This window comes from Lithobates pipiens, unplaced genomic scaffold (genome assembly GCF_037356315.1).
Source record: "Lithobates pipiens isolate NorthernLeopardFrog02 unplaced genomic scaffold, aLitPip1_a1.2 Scaffold_84, whole genome shotgun sequence".
NCBI classification, from domain to species: Eukaryota; Metazoa; Chordata; class Amphibia; order Anura; family Ranidae; genus Lithobates; species Lithobates pipiens.
Window position 1 is genome coordinate 241589 of NW_027507908.1, and position 22467 is coordinate 264055.

The 22467-nt window shown below is 46.0% G+C and overlaps 1 pseudogene; it reads right to left on the reverse strand.

Moving 5' to 3' along the window:
* Positions 1-7095: 7095 nt before the first annotated feature.
* LOC143973586 (C3a anaphylatoxin chemotactic receptor pseudogene) overlaps positions 7096-22467 on the reverse strand; it is a 146185-nt pseudogene continuing 130813 nt past the window's right edge.

Genomic DNA, 22467 nt, shown 5'->3' on the forward strand with positions numbered 1-22467 from the left:
TGTGAAGCCAAGAAAACGCTGTGTGGCCTTGAGGCTAGCGGGAAGGGGCCAGTTGGTAATGGCTGAGACCTTCCCAGGATCCATGCGAAGACCCGCACTAGAAACAAAACATCCCAGAAACAGGACCTCGGAACATTCAAAGGAACATTTCTCCGTCTTGGCATAGAGATTGTTCTCTCTAAGGCGCTGAAGTACGGTGCGTACATGGTTTCTGTGAGCAGGCAGATCTTCGGAAAAGATGAGAATATCATCCAGATAGATGACAACAAACTGGTACAGTAGGTCCCTGAATATTTCATTGACGAAGTTCTGGAACACAGCTGGAGCATTGCACAAACCAAAAGGCATAACCAGGTATTCGTAATGCCCGTCCCTAGTGTTAAACGCGGTCTTCCATTCGTCACCTTCCCGTATTCTAATGAGATTGTATGCACCTCTGAGATCCAACTTAGTGAAAATGGAAGCCCCCTTCAACCTGTCGAACAGCTCAGATATTAGAGGTAAGGGGTATCAGTTTTTAATAGTCACTGCGTTTAAACCTCTATAGTCGATGCAGGGTCTGAGGATACCATCCTTTTTGGCAACGAAAAAGAACCCTGCTCCTGCAGGCGATGAGGATTTCTGGATGAAACCTCTCTCCAGATTCTCGGCGACATACTCAGACATGGCCTGGGTCTCTGGAATGGACAGAGGGTAGGTACGACCCCTGGGCAGGGTTGCTCCAGGGACAAGGTCAATAGCACAGTCAAAAGATCTATGGGGAGGAAGCACCTCAGCAGACTTCTTACAGAACACATCCCGGAAATCGCTGTATGCCACGGGAAGATCAGATGATACGGATGTGGTAGCAATGGGAAGTTTCCCCTTGGGGCTCACCTTGAGAAGACAGGACGAGAAACACGAAGGGAACCCAAGCCAGGATCCGCCCAGAGACCCAGTCCACATGTGGCGAGTGAAGCTGTAGCCAAGGAAGACCCAATACAATGGGGGTAGAGGCCTTGGGAAGGATGAGGAAGGAGATCCACTCCTGGTGGAGTATCCCTACCGACATCCTAATAGGTAGCGTCTGGAAATGGATAGGACCCCCTGGGAGCACAGTGCCATTAATTGCCGAGACTACCAGTGGCGTAGCGAGGGCAGAAAGGGTAAGCTTCATAGAAGAAGCAGTTCTCCAGTCCATAAAATTGCCGGCAGTTCCGGAGTCCAGATATGCTAGGACCGATTGGGGAGAAGTGCCTACATGTAGCAACACCGGAAGAAGAAAACGAGAATGTGATGTTTCTGGGTCCAATACTTCACCTTCCAAATGTATTACCAAAGCGTTTCCCAGACGAAGCTAGCAGCAGTCACGAAAATGACCCTTGCCACCACAATAAAGACACAAGCCCAGAGTTCTGCGTCTAGCACGTTCCTCGGGGGTTAGTCTCACCCGGCCCAGCTGCATGGGTTCCTCAGCAGACAGAGGATGCTCCACAGGGCGACGGGAAAAAAGTTCAGACTGACTAGAGCCTAGGGGGTGCTGGCATCTTTTTTCTAAGGATCTCTCCTGAAAACGAATGTCAATCTGATTGCATAAGGAAATTACATCGTCCAGACCGGCGGGGATAGCTCTTCCTGCTAATTCGTCCTTTACTCGGTCAGAGAGGCCATGTAAAAAGGTTGCAACCAGGGCCTCATTGTTCCAGCTCAATTCCGCTGTAAGGATACGGAACTGAAGTGCATATCGTCCCACAGAACAAGATTATTGACGAAGGCGTAAAAGGGCACTAGCCGCAGAAGAAACCCGAGCTGGCTCCTCAAAGATATTACAAAAGAGCTTCAAGAAGTTGGACAGGCTGGAAACCACCGGATCATTTTTATCCCACAGGGGAGCAGCCCAGGCTAAAGCTTCACCAGAGAGGAGGGAAATGATATAGGCCACCTTTGCCCGATCCGACAGAAAGTTTTGAGGCTGGAGCTCAAAATGAATGGTGCATTGGCTCAGGAAGCCCCTGCAGGCCTTGGAGTCCCCAGAGAAACGGGACGGAGCTGGCAGTAATAATGAATGCGTGGATGCGACTGGTGCGATAGGTGCAGTCGCAGACTGTACTTGAGGCTGCAGGTTCAGGGTTCCCAAGGAAGTCTGTAGCTGCTCAAAACGGGAAGCCAGATCTTGAAGGAATTGCATCACCTGAGTCTGATTAGATTCCTGGGTCTCGAGTCTCCGCACTATGCCCTGCAACGGATCGACTGCAGGGAGCGGCACGTCAGCCGGGTCCATGGCTGATCAAACTGTCAGGTCACCTAGAGCCCAGGTGACAGATGCACACCGTAGGGATCAGGAGAGGAAAGCACGGAGACGAAGGGACGTAGGTGCAGGGCTGGCATGACAGATGCACAGGAAAAAACCCCTATAGGGTTAATAAGAAAGAAGAGAAGCGAAGGAGGGGGCGGAGCTGGAAGCCGAAAAGAGGGGCGGGACGGTATTTAAGGGAGGGGAGGAGTCAAGAACGGCAAGCGTGGGTCACAGCAGCTGGAAGTTGCTGGACGCGCTGCCGGATTGATCGTTCAGCTGGGCCGGTGTGGTTACACGGGCGGGAGCGGTGAGCTGTGCGGCAGGGTCGGACTATCGAGCGGAAGGTTTTGGTTGCGGTGCTCGGGGACGTGGGGTACTGTTTTTTAGCGGCATGGCGGACATTGCTGAGCTGTTGGAGAGGCTGCGTGCGGCGGCCGCCATGAGGGGGACAGACTGGCTCCAATCCCAGGTCACTGCCATCACGCGGGAGGCGGCGGAGGGGCCTGCTGCGGGGGGGATTCCACGCCACGTGCTCGGCGGTTCAGGCCACCGGAGCGCTTCTCGCTTGGGCCATCTACCAGAGCCCTGCGCCAGCCTAGGAGCCCAATAGCGGACCCGCCGGCCCCCCCAGCTAAACGGTCTTCTGCAGGGGCAAGGGGGGGTCCGGGCGGAATCCTCTTCTTGGGCAGGGCTCGGGGAGTGTGGGTTTGCGGACTGGGGACGCCCCCTCCCCACCGGCGCGGGCAGACGGAGGAAGGAGAACGGTTCCCCCGGCCGCAGCAGTGTTGTCGCAGCAGGGGGAGACCCGTCGCAGGAGGAGACCCGTCACAGGAGGGGCAGCGTCACGCCTGCGCGGGAGCTACCAGACGCTGCTGGGAGGCCGGTTAGGGCAGGAAGTGGAGCCGCACCTGAACACAGAGGAAGGCCTGCGGGGCCCGCTCGGGGACGTGGTGCGGGTGCCTTGCACAGCGGGATGGCGGAAGGTCGGGCCTATGGCGACGGCGGAGCGACAACTAACAACACGGACACGCCCCCGGGCCGCTCGGCGACCGGAGGGCTTTCCACGCCTGTGCTACCTGCGGCAGAAGTGCGCTCTGAAGGTGAACTGTCGGGTTCGGAGGCGGAGGTCCACGATCGTGAGGAGGCGGCTGGAGCATCCGGTGTGACGGCTGGAGGGAGCAGACCCAGGCAGCCAGGTAAGAGTTTGCCTTTATCTTCTTCTACTGTTTTCCAGGGGGCTTTTGGGGCTGGCCTGGAGGGGGGGGTTGGGGGTTCCGCGGTGCCGCAGGGGGCGGGTGTGCTTGTTGCGGATGTCAAAAGGGATTTTTTGATGCTTCGCAGGGACTTTCCGGATATGGTGCTGGTCTGGTCCGACATCGTGGCGAGGACTGCCTGGCGTATGGCCAGATCGGTAACCCGGATCAATAAGGCCAGGATTAAAGTAAACAAGGCCCTGGGGAGGTTTATAAAGAGGAATGGTGGGTTAGTGGTGAGGCACACGGAGTTGGAGGTGAATGTGTGCATGTACCTTCGGGGGGATGGGGTGCATCTTACGGCAGTGGGGACTGACCTGTGGGCTCTGGGGGTGCAGGATGGGATTGAGCGTGCCCTGCGGGTGTGGAGGGGCCCTTAAGGCTAAGGGGGTCATCCTTGCGGGCTGTGGCGGTGCCTTTGGTCTTTGACGGGGTAAAGAAACGGAGGTGATGGAAGTGGTGGGGGGGGACTCATATGTGGTATGTGCCCCCTTTTTGGTGTATCCCAGCGGAAGGGTAGGCTGGGATACGGGTTTTGGTGGCACTGCGGGAAAGGGGGTTGTCTCCGGGCTGATAAACGGGCGGAGGCCTGGTATGGTAAAATTTGGTCCCGCAGTGTATTGGTGAAACGAAAAGTTAAAAGGAGAACTGAGGTACCGTCAAAGACCAAATGGCTGGGAGTTGTAATTGCTGTTGCAATATAGTATTGTTTTATTAGAGTAATAAAAGTTAATAAAAGTTATTTATTCTATTTATTTTATTTTGGTTGAAGATTGGTTAAAATAAAGGCTGCTGTGGCCATTTTATACTCCAAACTCTAGTGTGGTCTATTTATTGGGGGGTGAAAGAAAGGGAAAGGTAAAGGGAATGGGTAGAAAGTTGGATGGTTTATGGGAAGGGGTGTAATACTGGTTGCATAGGTCATGCACCGCAAGGTTGTGGACCCTACGGCTGACTGCTGCAGATGGGAGACAGATCCCACTGGGGTTAGAGCGTAAGATTCCCTGGGGCGCGGAGTCTAAGAGCCAGCAGGTGTTCACCAGCGCCTCTGGTGGTGAGGATGGACTTGGCTGCAACTGGCTCCAGGTCGCGACCCCCAGGGTCCCCCAGCTCACACCCACAGTAGGCAACAGGAGGATAGAGATGGTGAGGGACAAAGCCAAGGTCAGGCCACAAGCAGACAAGAATAGTCGAGTACACGCCAAAAGGTCAGGATCACAGGCAAACAGGGATAGTCAAGACACGCCAAAGTCGGTAACGGAAAACAATAGAAGAGCACACGGCAGGTAACAGGAAGCTAACACACAAAGGTTGATCAGCAGGATTGGCTTGCAGTGCACAGGTTAATATAGAGTTGTCTGATAGGAGCTAGGGTGGAGCCATGCCAGAGGATGGATTATAAAAGCAGTCAGGTGAGGCTCGGCTGGTCTCTAGAAATGAACACATGGAGACAGGTAAGCAGATGAACTCTATTGCATAACCATGACACATATATATCCACTGCATTCTAGTCTAGCCAAGCCTATATCTGACTGCAGGCCATTGCTGGTGTACGTTTTCAAATACACTTTCAGGCACGCGATTTAGTGATCTGCCGTACATAATATATATACTGTATATACTGTCTCCTACATATATATCCACTGCATTCTAGTCTAGCCAAGCCTATACCTGACTATAGGACATTCCTGGTGTACGTATTCAATGACACTTTCAGGCAGGCAGGCCAGGCAGGTGATTCAGTGATCTGCAGTGCATAATGATATATATAAAGTCTCCTATATATCTATCCCCTGCATTGTAGTCTAGCCAAGCCTATACCTGATTACAGGCCATTCCTGGTGTACGTTTTCAATGACATTTTCAGGCAGGCGATTCAGTGATCTGCAGTGCATAAAGATATATATATACACAGTCTCCTACATATATATCAACTGCATTCTAGTCTAGCCAAGCCTATACGTGACTGCAGGCCATTCCTGGTGACATTTTTCTAGTAAACTTCAGGCGGTGTTTTGACAATTACTCAGTCATGTAACACTGTACCCAAATGAAATTTTTGTCCTCTTTTCCCCACAAATAGAGCTTTCTTTTGGTGGTATTTGATCACCTCTGTGTTTTTTATTTTTTGCGCTATAAATGAAAAAAGACCGAAAATTTTGAAAAAAAACGCTTTTTTCTTAGTTTCTGTGATAACATTTTCAAATTATTAATTTTTCTTCATAAATTTTGGCCACAATTTATACTGCTACATATCTTTGGTAAAAATAACCCAAATTAGTGGATATTATTTGGTCTTTGTGAAAGTTAGAGAGTCCACAAGCTGTGGTGCGAATCGCACAAAATTGATCACATCTGATGTACTGGTGGCCGATCTCATTTCTTGTGACCCGAACAAGCCAGGAAAGTACAAATACCCCCCAAATGACCCCTTTTCTCGAAAGTAGACATTCCAAGGTATTTAGTAAGAGGCATAGTGCGCTTTTTGATGTTGTCATTTTTTCCCACAATTCTTTGCAAAATGAAGATTTTTTATTTTATTTAAATTCTTTCCACAAAACTGTCAATGTAATAGGTTATTTCTCTCACGTGGCATGTGTATACCACAAATAATGCCCCAAAATAAATTCTGCTACTCCTCCTGAGTATTACAGTACCACATGTGTGGGACTTTTCCACAGTCTGGCCACTTAGAGAGGCCCAACATGCAGGGAGCACCATCACGTGTTCTAGGAGCATAAATTACACATCTAACTTGTTGACTACCTATTACTCTTTTGAAAGCCCTGGAGCAACAGGACAATGACACGTGACACTGATGACAGATGGCACTGATACGTGGCACTGATACATGGCACTGATGACACATGACACTGACAGATGGCACTAATATGTGGCACTGATGACAGATGGCACTTATACGTGGCACTGACACGTGGCACTAATGACAGATGGCATTAATACGTGGCACTGATGACAGATGGTACTGATACCTGGCATTGATGACACGTGACACTGATAACAGATGGCACGTGACACTGACAGGTGGCACTGATGACAGATGGCACTGATATGTGGCACTGATGACAGATGGCACTAATATGTGGCACTGATGACACGTGACACTGATATGGCACTGATGACAGATGGCACTGATGACAGGTGGAACTTATACGTGGCACTGGGGACAGATTGCACTGGGGACAGGTGGCACTGATGGCAGATGGCACTGATGACAGGTGGCAGTGGGGGCAGATGGCACTGACAGGTGGCACTGATGATAGATGGCACTGATGACAGGTGGCAGTGGGGGCAGATAACAGTGGGGGCAGTGGGGACAGGTGGCAGTGGGGACAGATGGGCTCTTTATTTTCCTTTTTTTTTTTTTTTTTTTTTTTTTTACACTAACCGCTGTGAGATCTCACAGCGGTTCATCTCTCCCTCCTCACACGCTGTCTGTGTGAGGAGGGAGAGCAGCGATGAGAGATGATCTGATATGTTTACATATCAGATCATCTCTCATTGGGCACGCCGATCACGCTGTAAACAGCCGCTGTGATTGGCCGTTTACAGCGATCTGTGACTGGCTGTGTCCGGGGGACACGGCCAGCACAGAACTTCCCCGATGCGCGCGCACAGCGGCACGCAGAAGGGAAGGTAAACAGGAGGACGTCCAGGGACGGCCTCCCGGCAGTTAGCGTCCGCTCTGTAGCCGTCTTTCAGCTATAGGGCGGGCGCGAAGTGCTTAAAGGGTTAAAAAGTTACCTTTTTGAAAATAAGTTTGGTTGAATCAATGAGGGTATTGATGCTTTACTTTTATATTAGTAGTGCATCTAACTATATGAAACAGCGCTGAAAGAAAAAAACAGTCAAGTGTGGTTCAATAGGGCCAAACAAAGCCGCGGACCAATCCCGGCCAATAGACCTAAAAAAAAAAATATATAGGGGGGAAAAATCTAATCTAATTCCCTATTTATTGTTATTGTTATTATTATTATTTATTATTATTATTATTATTTTGGTGGGTAGTATAAATGTATATATACACTGTATATGTCATTGTTATTTTACATCTGCAGAAGCCAGTTTCCTGGCTGTCATCTTTATCCTCTTCCTTCACTACTATGTGTCCCATGCCCTGAACAAGTAAAGAGATAAAGATTTCTGACTTTACAGATAAGCAGACTTGTTCCCGGCTTAGTGATCGGTGGACAGATTGGACAACTTGGAGGGGGGAGGGGGGCTGCACATATACTGATAACACCTATCACCCCAAATGGCCAATAAGCACTAAGCCCTGATGCCATGTGACTTATTCATGACATACAATATGGCCGCCCTAACACGCAATGATAAGATTTTGAGAAGGCAGTTCATTATGATCACTAATAAAGCTAAAAATGCGCTAAAACATCTACAAATCCATTTCATACATTATATCGGGAGTCCTTCTTCTTCTTCTGGGGTGCGCTGGTCCTCATTGCCTGGTGGAGATAATAAGTTCTCTCTAAATATATTTTGTATGATCTCGCCAATAGACTGTCTCAGCTTCTGCTTCATATCTCTCCCCATGAAGACGTAGAGTATTGGGTTGATGCAACTATTGAAGGTGGCCAGAGACAGTGAGAGAACGGCCAGGATGTCCAGTACATCATTGTGAGTGTATAGCACGGTTACTCCGATGATGTGGAAGGGGGTCCAGGTGATGAAAAACACGACAATAACACTTATTGACATCTTGATGGTTTTTCTACCTACTTCAGAAAATCGGATATTTTGTGCTTTAGAAGCCAGATGAATGTAACAGATACAAATGATAATAAGAGGGATCAGAAATCCAAACGTTGCACATGTGAGATAGAAGGGCTTTATTATGTGAGGTTCTGAATAGCAGACGGTGATGTTAAGAAAGGTGACATATGTATTGTTGATGGCGACAGGCAGACACATCATGAAGGACAACATCCAAATAGCCAAGCATATCATCCACGCCATTTTGATTCTTCGGTGATTTCGGGCCCACACGGGATGGACAACCAGAATCCATCGGTCAATGCTGATGGCCACCAGGGTGAAGACACTGGTGTACATGTTAAGGATGAGGATGAAAAATAACATCTTGCAGAGGGCAAGTCCATACAGCCATGAGGAGTAGAAGGACTGCACTACAAATAATGGAAGACACAAGCAGCACATGACATCGGCCAGAGAAAGGTTCCCAAACCAAACAGTGGTCACGGTCCGCTCCATCTTCACTCCAGTAACCCAAAGCACCAGAGCATTGCCGGGGAGACCCACAAGAGTAGTGAGAGATAAAACCAAGATGGGGAACGTGAGCACAGGGCTGTAAACCGCGGTTGGTTCCATTTCACTGCTGACATTGAACATCTTGTTTACCTGTAAAGACATCAAGAGTTACTTCATCTGTCTGATAATTAATCAATTCAGGGCTTTTTGTCTGCCATTCCGGCACCTATGGAAGCCCTCTTCACCCGGACAGTGCGGGTTTTGAATGGGGTTTCCAGTGCAGGCGTCTCCCTCCCCTGCCTGCGCTGTTCAGCGCTCTGCCCGAGTCCCCGGCGCTGTGTGAGTTTTGCGGTGCAGTGTTGTGTAAAGCACACAGTGTGCTGTGAAGCGGGGATGGGGGTGGCGAAGCGCACCAGTGTCTGCTCAGTGTAGAGTCTGCAGACACACAGCCCCAGCCTCTTCCCCTCTGCAAGCCGAGTATGTATATCTCCCAACATTTTGAGATGGGAATGAGGGACACCTACTACCAATCGTATGTAGGCAAGGGACACGCCCTCACTGCCCCACCCCTTTAAAGGAGAATTAACCCCAAAAAACAAAATACAAAAACATAGTTGGGGGAGGGGCACACCCTAAAATGCGTTTAGATTCAAGATGGTGCTGCTACAAGACCAACAAAAAGTACAAAACAGATTATAGCGCACTCATTCAAGAATGACATAATGGACTACTATGCGATGCGATACGATGCGATGCAATGTGATGCAATTTGATGCGATGCATAGTAGTCCATTATGCTTTACCTTTGCAGGGAATGAAAGAGTAAGTAAACTCATCAGGGTTTACTTCCTCTTTAAGACCAGAGCACTTTTTGCGATTCGGCACTGCGTCGCTTTAACTAACAATTGCGCGGTCGTGCGACGTGGCTTCCAAACAAAATTGATGTCCTTTTTTTCCCACAAATAGAGCTTTCTTTTGGTGGTATTTGATTACCTCTACAGCTTTTATTTTTTGCGCTATAAACAAAAAAAGAGCGACAATTTTGAAAAAAAATGCATTATTTTTTACATTTTGCTATAATAAATATCCCCAAAAATGTATAAAAAACATTTCTTCCCCTCAGTTTAGGCCGATACGTATTCTTCTACATATTTTTGGTAAAAAAAAAATCGCAAAAAGTGATTATTGATTGGTTTGTGCGAAAGTTATAGCGTTTACAAAATAGGGGAGAGTTTTATGGCATTTTTATTAATCATTTTTTTTTTACTAGTAATGGTGGCGATCTGCGATTTTTATCATGACTGCGTCATTATGGCGGACACGTCGGACATTTTTGACTCATTTTTGGGACCATTGTCATTTATACAGCGATCAGTAAATGTGTGTGTGCCGGTCTGGAAGTGGTTACAAACACCTGAACATATAAAAAAAATACGTGGGTTTGGTCACACTATACGGTCATATAGTGCTAAGCCCACTCACTGCGACAAAGTACCCCGAATTTGTGGGGGCCCCAAAAAAGGTTACTCCAATCCACAAGGGCTTATTTTTACCACCACTATTCCTTTATATTGGCTTTTAAAATTTACAAATGCTGCAAATTTAGAATTTGGATGAAAGGTTTAGCTCTGGGAAACACTTTTTGAAAGATAAAAAGTGCATTTTATATACAACTATATAGATCAGTCCAACATGAGGGACAAATGAGGGGGAAAGAGGGACAGAGGGATATTGCTCCAAATCCAGCACAGTCCCTCCAAATCAGGGACAGTTGGGATCTATGGAGTATATGACCTGTCCGGAGTGCGGTTTGCACAGACAGAGCCTTCCTGACGCACAAGCCAAGGGACACGACCACTGGGTGGGTGCAGAGCTGAGGGTCCTTCCTTTCCTCGGCTTGACCGCGTTTTCGAGTGTATGGGTCCTCGTAAAAACCCTGTTGTTCATAATTGGCAATGGGTTGATTATAAGGATAAGGAGAGGGTCCGTATCCATTATATGTGCTGTCAGTATCTCTCATATCACCAAGTGGCAGAAATCTGTTTTGTGTGGGGACTGAAGCATTGTCCTGATGTTGTGGACCCCCATTGTAAAACAACAATCGACATGGCGAAATATGAGAAGGAATTGTTTAGGATTTTAAGTGAACCAGGAACGTACAAGATACTGCCTAGCAACCCCACTAATGTTTACAAAAGACAATTGAGTGACCTCATTAATAGGGGTCATGAACAAAAAATGTTGAATAACAAAGAAAGAGCCTTTCTAGTCCCCCTATCTCCACGAATACCTACCATTTATTTTTTGCCCAAAATTCATAAAGATCCTGTTAACCCCCCCGGTAGACCAATAGTTAGTGGTATCAATTCAGTAACCTCCCGTATAGGCCCCTATATAGATTTTTATCTACAGCCCCTTGTTAGAAAAATACCATCTTATTTAAAGGATACAGGCGACACTATTAGGAAATTAGAGGGTGTCCATTTACACGGCCAATATATCATTGCTACTGCGGACGTTGCGTCCTTATACACGTACATACCACAAGGGAGAGGTATAGAGGTGGTACGCCATTTTTTGGATCAGGAGCAATCCCTTGCATCTTTTCAACATGAATACATCATTGAATTGTTAGAGTTTGCGACTGGCCATAGCTATTTTTGGTTTAATGGCCAATATTATTTACAACAAAGGGGTGTCGCTATGGGGGCAAAATTTGCCCCCAGTCTTGCGAACCTCTTTATGGCAAAATGGGAGGAGGATGTCGTCTATGCCCAACGGAACCCATCATGGGTTCTGTGGGTTAGGTATATAGACGACATCCTCCTCCTATGGGGTGGTACCCCCCCAAACACTCTCTGAGTTTTTTGAAATTTTGAACTCTAAGGGGTATTGTATTGACCTATCAAATGAGTACTGAAAAAATGTATTTTCTTGATCTCGAAATAGGAATAACAACTAACGGTTTTGAGTTTAAGACACATTTCAAATCCACTGATCGCAATAGTTTTATCTCTATGGATAGCTGTCACCATAGAACATGGCTGAGCTCAATTCCACAAAGTCAATTTATTAGACTTCGTCGGAATTGTACTGACCTCGAGACCCTTCATGCCCAGGCAAATATTCTAAAACAGCGTTTTCTAGACAAAGGATATCAAGCAGCTGTTTTGGATGAACAACTACAAAAGGTTGCCCAAACCAACAGAGAGTCCTTGTTACAGGTCAAAACCTCACAAGAATCTGGTGACAATTTCAAATGGGCTTTACTTGCCACATTCAATATTCAACATAGACAGGTTAAAACCATTTTGAATAAGCACTGGGATATCCTCAGGAATGATTCCATCTTGGGCCCTAAACTTCCTGAAAAAGCTAGAGTTCTCTTCAGAGGCGCACCATCCTTACAGAGTAAAACAGCACCTAATATTATCAACCCACTGGCTCGTCCCTCTTTCTTTCACAATCTTATTGGATATTTCCCTTGTAAGAGATGTGTTGTGTGGCAACACAATATGTCAGGGAGACAGAAGACTCTAGAATTTAGATCAACTAAAAATATTCCATTAAGTGGTTTTGCACGTGCAGTACTAGGTATGTGGTATATTTAATTACTTGCCCTTGTGGGGAGCAATATGTTGGTCGCACCACGAGAACTTTTACCATCAGGGTAGGAGAGCATATTTCTTTGATTAAGAGTAAAGATCCCAAACATACTGTTCCCAGACATTATAGGGAGTTCCACAATAGTAACCCAGAGGGCTCTCAGTTTATTGTGATTGACAAATATACTCCATCGTGGAGAGGTGGGGCTATGATAAGGGGAATCTCAAGACTTGAGACATATTGGATTTATGAGCTCCAGTCCCACTCCCCGTTCGGTATGAACGTGGAGTGGGACATCAATGCCTTCATTGATGACTCTTGATACATATGTATTTAGGTGACCAATTGTTTGATTTATTTTGTATATGAATTTTTTTTTTTCCTTTTTTATTGTAAACGGGATCTATCCCTTCGTGTCATTCCAGTGCGACATCTCTGTCCCTTTTTGGCTAGGCTTGGGGGAAACAAACGATGTCTTTTTTTGGGGGGTTGCTGTGTGGTTTTTATCTTGTGGTTTTGATGGTAATCTCTGCCATTAAGCAGAATATAGGGTTAGTATAACATTTAGGGTCACATGTCCATTTCAAGACAATTTCATTTATTTATATCTCGGCGGTGAGATATATATATGTTTTACATTTATGTAATACTTAAAATTGTCACGTGTCATTGTATGCCGCATCCTATGGATGTCAAACATATATATAGGAATATTTCTTAACGAAACACAGAGACCACGACACACTTTTGGTGCTGAGTGGTTCTTGGTGTGTGATGTTTACCTTTCCCCCTTTCTTTGTCACTGACCACTGCAACATTTTGGTCATGGGGATTATTTCTATTTTAAATGCTTTTTATTGGTATTTTTTCATTTATCTACTTGTGATTGGTTGCTTTCTCCAGAAGTCATGTCGATGTTGTGGTTGTCACCACTATGGAAAAGCCTCCTTTTCGTTTCCATTGGGAGTGTTGTTCCGGAAGTGACGCTGTTTCACTTCCGATCACGGGAATTCAGTTTGGGTTCTAGATTGAGGCTTGCGGTTCAAGCCTCTGTTTCATCCTGCCCTATTGCGCAGTTCCGGAGGTGACGTTGGTGCGGTCACGGCGTCACTTTCCGAGAGTATCAACACACACAGTGCAGCTCCGGAAGTGACATTGTTGTGGTTGCGGCGTCACCTCCGAGAGTATTAACATACATGGCGCAGCTCCGGAAGTTATTTAACTACTGATATACAGTATATCTTTCGAGGTTAAAATTACACATTTTTGCATTCAAACGGGTATATTCATTTATATTAATAACGGCTCAATATTACTTATATCTATAACAAATCACCATTTTGATATTGTTTTGGCAATATACTATAAGGCAAGTATAGGTGGAACGCAGTATTATAGTGTGGATTAGAGGTGTGGAACGCACGCCAAGCGGCCATTTTTTACAAACCGGAAGTTAGCACCTGTGACACAGAGGGATGGATTCTGGCTGTTTTATGGTGTACCTTATATAAGGGAGTACAGCAGTAGTGGTAGTACACCCCAGATGATGTCCTAGCAGACAAAACGCGTTGGAAAGACTCCACTACTGCTCAGTTTTTATTGACAAGCGCTTTAATGACTACTTAAATGTGCGTTCATTATTTTATTTTTAAACGGTATTATGCTATTTTGGTCATATCCTTCCATTTCATGTTAATTTCGGTTGCTGTCGGAGATGTCTTTTTAATGATTATGACCATATATGTCCAAGAATTGGAGAAGGGCTACCCTCAAGGTGTGATCCATTGATCAGTGACTGGAAAGCCAGTGCCCTAAATTGGAGCAATAAGCATTTATGACCCCTTGAATATACGTTCAATTGGGTCAATTCTCTGTGCTGCATGTTACATATTAAGGGCCTCTGGATGGTACTCCTCATTAATGCTGTACTCTGCACAATGGGTTTTGCATTACATAGCCCTGAGCCCTGCACTCTGTATGCTGCATATTACATACACTTTGCCACTGCTCTCTGTGTGCTAGGCTCTAAGTTACATATTCCAGACCCCTGCACTCTGTACACAGGGCTTTATGCTTCATATTTCTGAGAACAAGGGACGCTTTGCATTAAATGTAAGTACTATCTTGTTTGCTGATTTATTTATTTATTTTGCGCCCTGTGTGATATGTACAGCTCACAACTGCACAATACACACTCCTGAGCCCTGTGTGCTATGAAGTCCTGAGTCCTGTACTTTGTGTGTTACCATAGGCATGCGCACAGGGTGTGCCGGGTGTGCCTGGGCACACCCTAATGCCCAGGCACATCCAACACACCCCAGGACTTTTTTGCCAGCAGAATGTGCAGGATCTCTATTTTGGTGCCTCTGCTAATGAACATTGGCAGTGCTGCTACTCTGCGAGTGGGACTATTATTTAGTTGGCTGTGTAACTCATGTGAGTGCAGCCACTGATCGCGGAGTGAGCAGGCAAGTGGCCGCATTTTCTGATGCTACTTCTATCGTTCCGGCTACAGCATCCCTGACAGCTGAATATCACTCCGCTGCCTGCTTTCAGGGATGCTGTAGCTGGAACTATAGATGTAACATCAGCGCTGGATTAACCACACTTATTTTGTCAGGGCGGCTTTGGCCAATTATGGCTCAGAGAGTTTAGTACACGCCCCACATTACATAAGGCCGCCTGAAAGTCAGACTTGTGTAGTGTGTTCTGATAGAGAGAGATAGGCAGTGTAATTTCATTTCATTTAAGTTAGATAGAGCAGGCAGGAGGCGAGACAGTTAGCTGCAGTGAGTGTATTATGTACCGTATTTATCGGCGTATAACACGCACTTTTTTCCCCTTAAAAGCAGGGGAAAATCGTGGGTGCGTGTTATACGCCGATCCCTCGAAATTCTGAGCCTCTGAGCGGCTTTCAGCCGCCTTTGGCTTTTCAAGGCGACTTTCGGCCGCCTTCGGCTCTTCTCGGGCAGCTTTCGGCCGCCTTCGGCTGTTCTCGCCGGCCGAAAGCTTCCGGCCGCCTTCGGTTCTTTTCGGCGGCCGAAAGCTTCCGAGAACGGCCGAAGGCAGCCAAAAGCTGCCCGAGAAGAGCCGAAGGTGGCCGGAGGCCCACCGAGAACTACCACACGCCGCCGAGATACACCTCCGGCTCTGTATCTCGGCGGCGGCATTTTTAAAAAATAAAATAGACACGGCTGCAATGGGGGGCAAGACTGCAATGGGGGACAAGACTGCATAAGGCTGCAATGGGGGACAAGATTGCATAAGGCTGCAATGGGGGACAAGACTGCATAAGGCTGCAATGGGGGACAAGGCTGCAATGGTGGACAAGGCTGCAGATGACACTGATGGGCATATAAATGTATGTAAGTGTTTTTTCCCTTAAACTTCCCTCCTAAACGTTTTTTCCTTAAAATTCCCTCCTAAATTTGGGGTGCGTGTTATACGCCGGTGCGTGTTATACGCCGATAAATATGGTATATATATATATATAAAAGTGTTTGCCCCCTTCCTCATTTCCTGTTCCTTTGCATGTTTGTCACACTTAAGTGTTTCGGAACATCAAACCAATTTAAACAATAGTCAAGGACAACACAAGTAAACACAAAATGCAATTTGTAAATGAAGGTGTTTATTATTAAAGGTGAAAAAAAATCCAAACCATCATGGCCCTGTGTGAAAAAGTGATTGCCCCCCTTGTTAAAACATACTATAACTGTGGTTGTCCACACCTGAGTTCAATTTCTCTAGCCACACCCAGGCCTGATTATTGCCACACCTGTTCACAATCAGGCATCACTTAAATAGGAGCTGCTTGACACAGTAAGGTCCACCAGAAGATCCTTAAAAGCTACACATCATGCCGAGACCCAAAGAAATTCAGGAACAATTGAGAAAGAAAGTAATTGAGATCTATCAGTCTGGAAAGGGTTATAAAGCCATTTCCAAAGCTTTGGGAATCCAGTGAACCACAGTGAGAGCCATTATCCACAAATGGCGAAGACATGGAACAGTGGTGAACCTTCCCAGGAGTGGCCGGCCGTCCAAAATTACCCCAAGAGCGCTGCGATGACTCATCCAAGAGGTCACAAAAGACCCCACAACAACGTCCAAGGAACTGCAGGCCTCACTTGCCTCAGTTAAGGTCAGCGTTCATGCCTCCACCATCAGGAAAAGACTGGGCAAAAATGGCCTGCATGGCAGAGTTCCAAGGAGAAAACCACTGCTGAGCAAAAAGAACATCAAAGCTCGTCTCAATTTCTCCACAACACATCTTGATGATCCCCAAGACTTTTGGGACAACATTCTGTGGACCGATGAGACAAAAGTGGAACTCTTTGGAAGGTGTGTGTCCAAGTATATCTGGCGTAGAAGGAACACTGCATTTCATAAAAAGAACATTATACCAACAGTAAAATATGGTGGTGGTAGTGTGATGGTCTGGGGCTGTTTTGCTGCTTCAGGACCTGGAAGACTTGCCGTGATAAAAGGAACTATGAATTCTGCTGTCTACCAAGAGATCCTGAAGGAGAATGTCCAACCATCTGTTCGTGTACTCAAGCTGAAACCAACTTGGGTTCTGCAGCAGGACAATGATCCTAAACACACCAGCAAGTCCACCACCGAATGGCTGAAGAAAAACAAAATGAAGACTTTGGAGTGGCCTAGCCAAAGTCCTGACCTGAATCCTATTGAGATGTTGTGGTATGACCTTCAAAAAGGCCGTTCATGCTCGAAAACCCTCTAATGTAACTGAATTAGGACAATTCTGCAAAGATGACTGGGCCAAAATTCCTCCAGGACGCTGTAAAAGCCTCATTGCACGTTATCGCAAACGCTTGGTTGCAGTTGTTGCTGCTAAGGGTGGCCCAACCAGTTATTAGGTTTAGGGGGCAATCACTTTTTCACACAGGGCCATGATGGTTTGGATTTTTTTTTCACCTTTAATAATAAACACCTTCATTTACTAATTGCATTTTGTGTTTACTTGTGTTGTCCTTGACTATTGTTTAAATTGGTTTGAAGTTCCGAAACACTTAAGTGTGACAAACATGCAAAGGAACAGGAAATGAGGAAGGGGGCAAACACTTTTTCACACCACTGTATATATATATGCATCATAGGTGTTGTATGTATATATATATATAGATAGATAGATAGATATAGTAACATGGGGGATGTTTAACTCAGTAGTAGATGCCTTTTCAGTAAGTTCACAGCGAACAGGAACTTTAGTTTAAGGGCATGGTAGCCCACTTTTATTAAAAGGAACAAAATAAAGTTCACACATGCACTTGGTTGCCCACACAGGGGTTCTTCTCCCAAAAACAATACATGAAAAATGCCAAGCCACCTGGCTCTCTTCAGCAGCACTGCCACCTAGGCTTTACACTTCAGCCCTCTTGGCCTTATAACAGGGTTCCCCTACAACTACTGTACCTCTTTTCAGCTTCCTTGCTGCTCAGGCCTTCCACTTCAGGCTCTCATCTGTCTCCTTAGATGCACACAGCTTCAACACACACACAGCGTCTATGTAGAAAGCAGCCCCTCACTGCTCTGATCCTCATATTTGGGTCTCTGGCTTTCTCTAGTGCACACCTGCACTCTCTGGACTCCTGGAGACCTCCTGTCTCTCTGGTGGAGCCCAGAACCCTAATCCTAACTCTGCTATAAGCCCAGGTGCCCACCTGCTCAATAAACCAGCCAGACTCTTGGCTGTTCCAAAAACCCAGTCCCAGGATTGGAGATTCTATCCCACCCATAACGCTATGGAATCTCCGGGCTCCAGGTCCCCAAGTGGATTTTACAAACTTTGGAGGAAACTGATAAAACAGATTCCTCCACATTAAATACCCCTGGTGCCCCTCAACCTGCCTATCTGAGAAACCTACATACATTGTGACGAAAGGTCCCTACACTCTGATTGAGTGCTTTCGTCATATACCACTTCCTCCCAGCCTGAATATAGATATCAGATATTCCATCCGCTCACAAGCACAAAACAAGACGACACTTGCTTAGCTGCTCAACATGGACTGATTTATTAGAACCAAAATGACAAGTATTTATAATACAGTAGAAGGGGAGGTCACCCCTCCTGATCATTTATTCTAACAATACAACTGTAGCCAGGAACAGAATTAACCTGAGCTAATTATCTAAATCAACACTCAGACTAGTTGACTGAGAGATAAGACTTTTCGGCTTCTAACTCACTAACAATTCAATACACATTACCATAAACATCAACATGGGGTTAAGTAGCACAAACAACAACGTGTGGAATACTCTTACAAGTCAGACTAAACTTATTTACATCATACAAGACAACAAACATGTGGCTGGAGTTCATGACATTAGCATCTGACAGTGTGTGTCCCAACAGCATGAGACAACACACATTATATATACATATATACAGCATTGAATCCAGGGGTCAAGTTCTGGGGGAAAAAGCGTGGGAACTCCCACCCAAGATCCACTCCCCCACCAAAAAAAACAAAAAAAAAGGTGCGCTCATATGCATATATATTTCACAGAAAATACAGTACAACATTTATTGTAAAGTGCCAGTTTACAAAAACAAAATAAGTTAACTTGTCAAACAGAATAATCAACACAATGAGTGATGATCTTTCCCTCGCAGGGAATTTCTAAGCCCTTGTACACACGGTCGGATATTCCGATGGACAATGTCCGATAGGACCGTGTTGTCGGATAATCCGACAGTGTGTGGGCTCTATCAGACTGTTTCCGTTGGAGTATCCGACAGACCAAGTTTTCCAACTTGGCTATAAAATTTTCCGACAACATGCTCCGATCGGACATAGTCCGATCGTGTGTAGCCTACTCCGACGGACAAGGTACCACGCATGCTCACAATCAAATTCAGACACGGAAGCGCTCCCTCAGGTAAAACTACCTGAGGGATCGTAATCGATATAGCACATTCGTCACGCTGCAATGTTAAAAATTCTTTAATGCAGCGCATTCTCTTGTTATTTACAATGCTGCAAGAATGAACTTGTTTTGATGCTCATATTCACACACACTTCTCCCGAACGTATTTCTTTATTCTTTTTACTCATTTCAGCAATACAATATTTTAAATCGTCACATCTACACAATCTTTTAATTTTGTTTTTTAATCAACATCTCCTTTTTTGACAGTTTGCTCATCTTTGCATTTTGTTGGGTCTGTATTGTGTGTCAACTTACCACAACACCATTATTATCTTTTTAATTTTGTTTTTCTTTTTTAATCTACAGGAGGCTGTTTGGTTTTGGTGCCCCTTGTTATTCATTTCACTTTGTATTTTTGAAATGTACCTGCCTACTCACAAATAAACTGTCCTTTTTGAAGTAAAACACATAGGCAAGCATTTTTTTAACCAAAAAAAAACTTTATTTAGGTGTCAGTAACAAATAAAGAGGGAGGCAGCGCTGGAGAAACTGGGGAGATTAGCAAAGTCTTTGGCCCCCAGGGCACACATCAACTATTTAAACGCCCAAATTGGTGGCCTGAGGAGTACATATCTGAGGGAGAGAAGTCTGGTCCTGAAGTCCAAGAAACCCAGAACAGCAGCAGATGACATCTATGTTCCCAGGCTGTGGTACTACAAGAGGCTGCATCTTCTGTCAGACCAGACTGAACCCGGGTCATCACTCTCTGGTCTTCCTTCCACACTTCCTTCCAGGCTGTGGCTGTGGTGCTGGAGGTGTGGCAGAAGGAGGAGGAGGAGGAAGGGGATGGGCCAAATCACACAAGTGTGTTGCTTGTGTGATTTGGCCCAACAACCCCTTGTTGAGGTTGTGGAGAATTAGCTCCTCACACAAGATCTGTTGCCCCTCATCCATTTGCTGGAGTTTGCAGGCAGCCAAGGAGGCAATGGACTCTTGATATGTGGGGGGTGGCTTTGAGGGCCGCTGAAGCCTCCCCGATCAGCGTCAGAGCCGACTCCTCCACATTCCCCCCCTTTCTCGCCCTTTTGTGTGGAAGGCGGAGTGGAGGGACCTGTGATTCAGTCAGGCTCCTCCGCCTGCCCACCGCTTGGCTGCCGCTTACCCCCGCCTCCTCCTGGCTGCCACTTTCCTCAGCCACCTCCTGGCTGCTGCATTCCACACCCTGCTCCTGGCTGAGGTCTTCCTGTGTATGAAAAAGGGACATAGTTTTAGTTTTTGGTTCATCAAACACACACAATTTTCACCTCAAGACTGTTGCAAATTGTTAACCAATAGAAAAGACTATCATTCTGAGCCCAACATTTTTCATTCTTGGCCCAAAGGTTTTGGCCACTACTGTCTATTGATATGTGAAACACTTTCTAAAATCAGCAATTAGAGAGCAAAAAACAATTTTACATCATTAATTTTTACTCCCAAAATATGTACAACAAAACTATACCTGGCTCAGGCTGGGTTCTTCCTGAGTGGAAGGCCCAGGTTGGGCGTCGGAAGACTCATCAGGTGTGGAATGTAGCATAGAAGGACGCGTGGAAGGAAGGGTAGAGAGGGATTCCCTGACCTCAGCCTGGTCTGACAGAAACTGCATCCTCTAATAATACCACAGCCTGGGGACATAAACTTCATCTGCTGCAGCTCCAGTGTGCATGGACTCGAGCACCTTCTTCCGCTCTCTCAGATATGTACTCCTGAGGCCACCAATTTTCACTTTTAAATAGTTGATGTTTGCCCTGGGGACCACTGGCTTCACAAACTCAACCAGTTTCTCCATCGCTGCCTGCCTCTTTAGTTTGTTACTGTAATGTGGATGCGTAGATTGCCACAGGCAGGGCAGCTCCCTGTACTTATCGATGAACAGAGGGAGGAAACTTTGGTCATTGAAACCGTCCATAATCTCTCCAAGACACAACACAAGACAAACCCTAATGTGAGGCTAAACTCCACTAATGCAGCCCTCAATCTAGAAGCAGTATAGGCTTGTGATGTACCAAGTTAAAAATTGTACCTTCGTTTGCACGATCGGCGCATCAGCTTCTCCCTCTGTTCACAAATCGCACGTACGACACACGCGCGTTGCATTTTATATACAGTGCGCATGCGTGAAACTCTGCCCGCCCCTGACGTTCTTTCTAGACTATTCCCCGCCCCTTCTCTTTTGGCGCAGTGGGGAGAGCACATGGCGGAGACAACGTAGGTGCGCAATCAGAGTTCCACTAACGAGGAGGAGGGCGAGGAAAGCCCGGAGCCTGAAATGTCCCGACCCTGGAGGAGAAGATTTAAGGCCTCAAATATGTCTTTTGGAGAGATGTTGGAGATGGTGGACATATTGAAGAGGACCGACTATGATGGGAAGTATGGACCTTACCCAAACCCAAATATAAGGCCAAGATCATGACTAAAGTTGTGAAGAGTCTTCAGAAGAATTTTAGGGTATGACGATCCAAGGATCAACTGAGAAAACGCTGGTCAGACCTGAAACTGAGGGAGCACGATCAGTACAGAAGGATCAAGCGAGTTCTTCAAAAAAGTAAGTAGTTGTCGTGTGTTCATATGATTATTATTGCTTGCATACTGCTCAATGTGCTTTGATTTCATGTTGTACAGTTTAAAATGGCCACTTTCAAGTTCATGGGTTCAATCGTTCGTAATAAACATTGTTCGTTAGCCCACTCCCAAAATTATGTTTTCCCAACTTACACTTCACTACATTTGTTCACACTGCAGGTAAGTATTCCAGCTTTAGAAAGTGTCCAAAATAATGTTCTCACCTTTGAACTTGGCCAAAAAACACCATTGTACGACGCTTCCAAGCAATGTTTCATATTCCAATTTCTGCCCTCTGTGTGCTAAGTATTAATTTTTTTACATTCTCATAGGGTAGAGAAGACTCGGGAAGTCTGAGGACACCAGGGACCCCACACCTCCCAAAAAGGGGAAATACCAACACCAGAAGCAGAGGAGGAGGAGGAGGAAGGAGAGATTGTTGAAGTTGGACAAATTGTCACCTCAACAGGTGAGTGTCGGAGACCACAGCTTACAGTAAGCTAATCAATGTATGTCATCATATTTATAATACATGGTGTGTTTATTTTAGTTTTTTTAGGTGATGTGGAAGAAGAATCA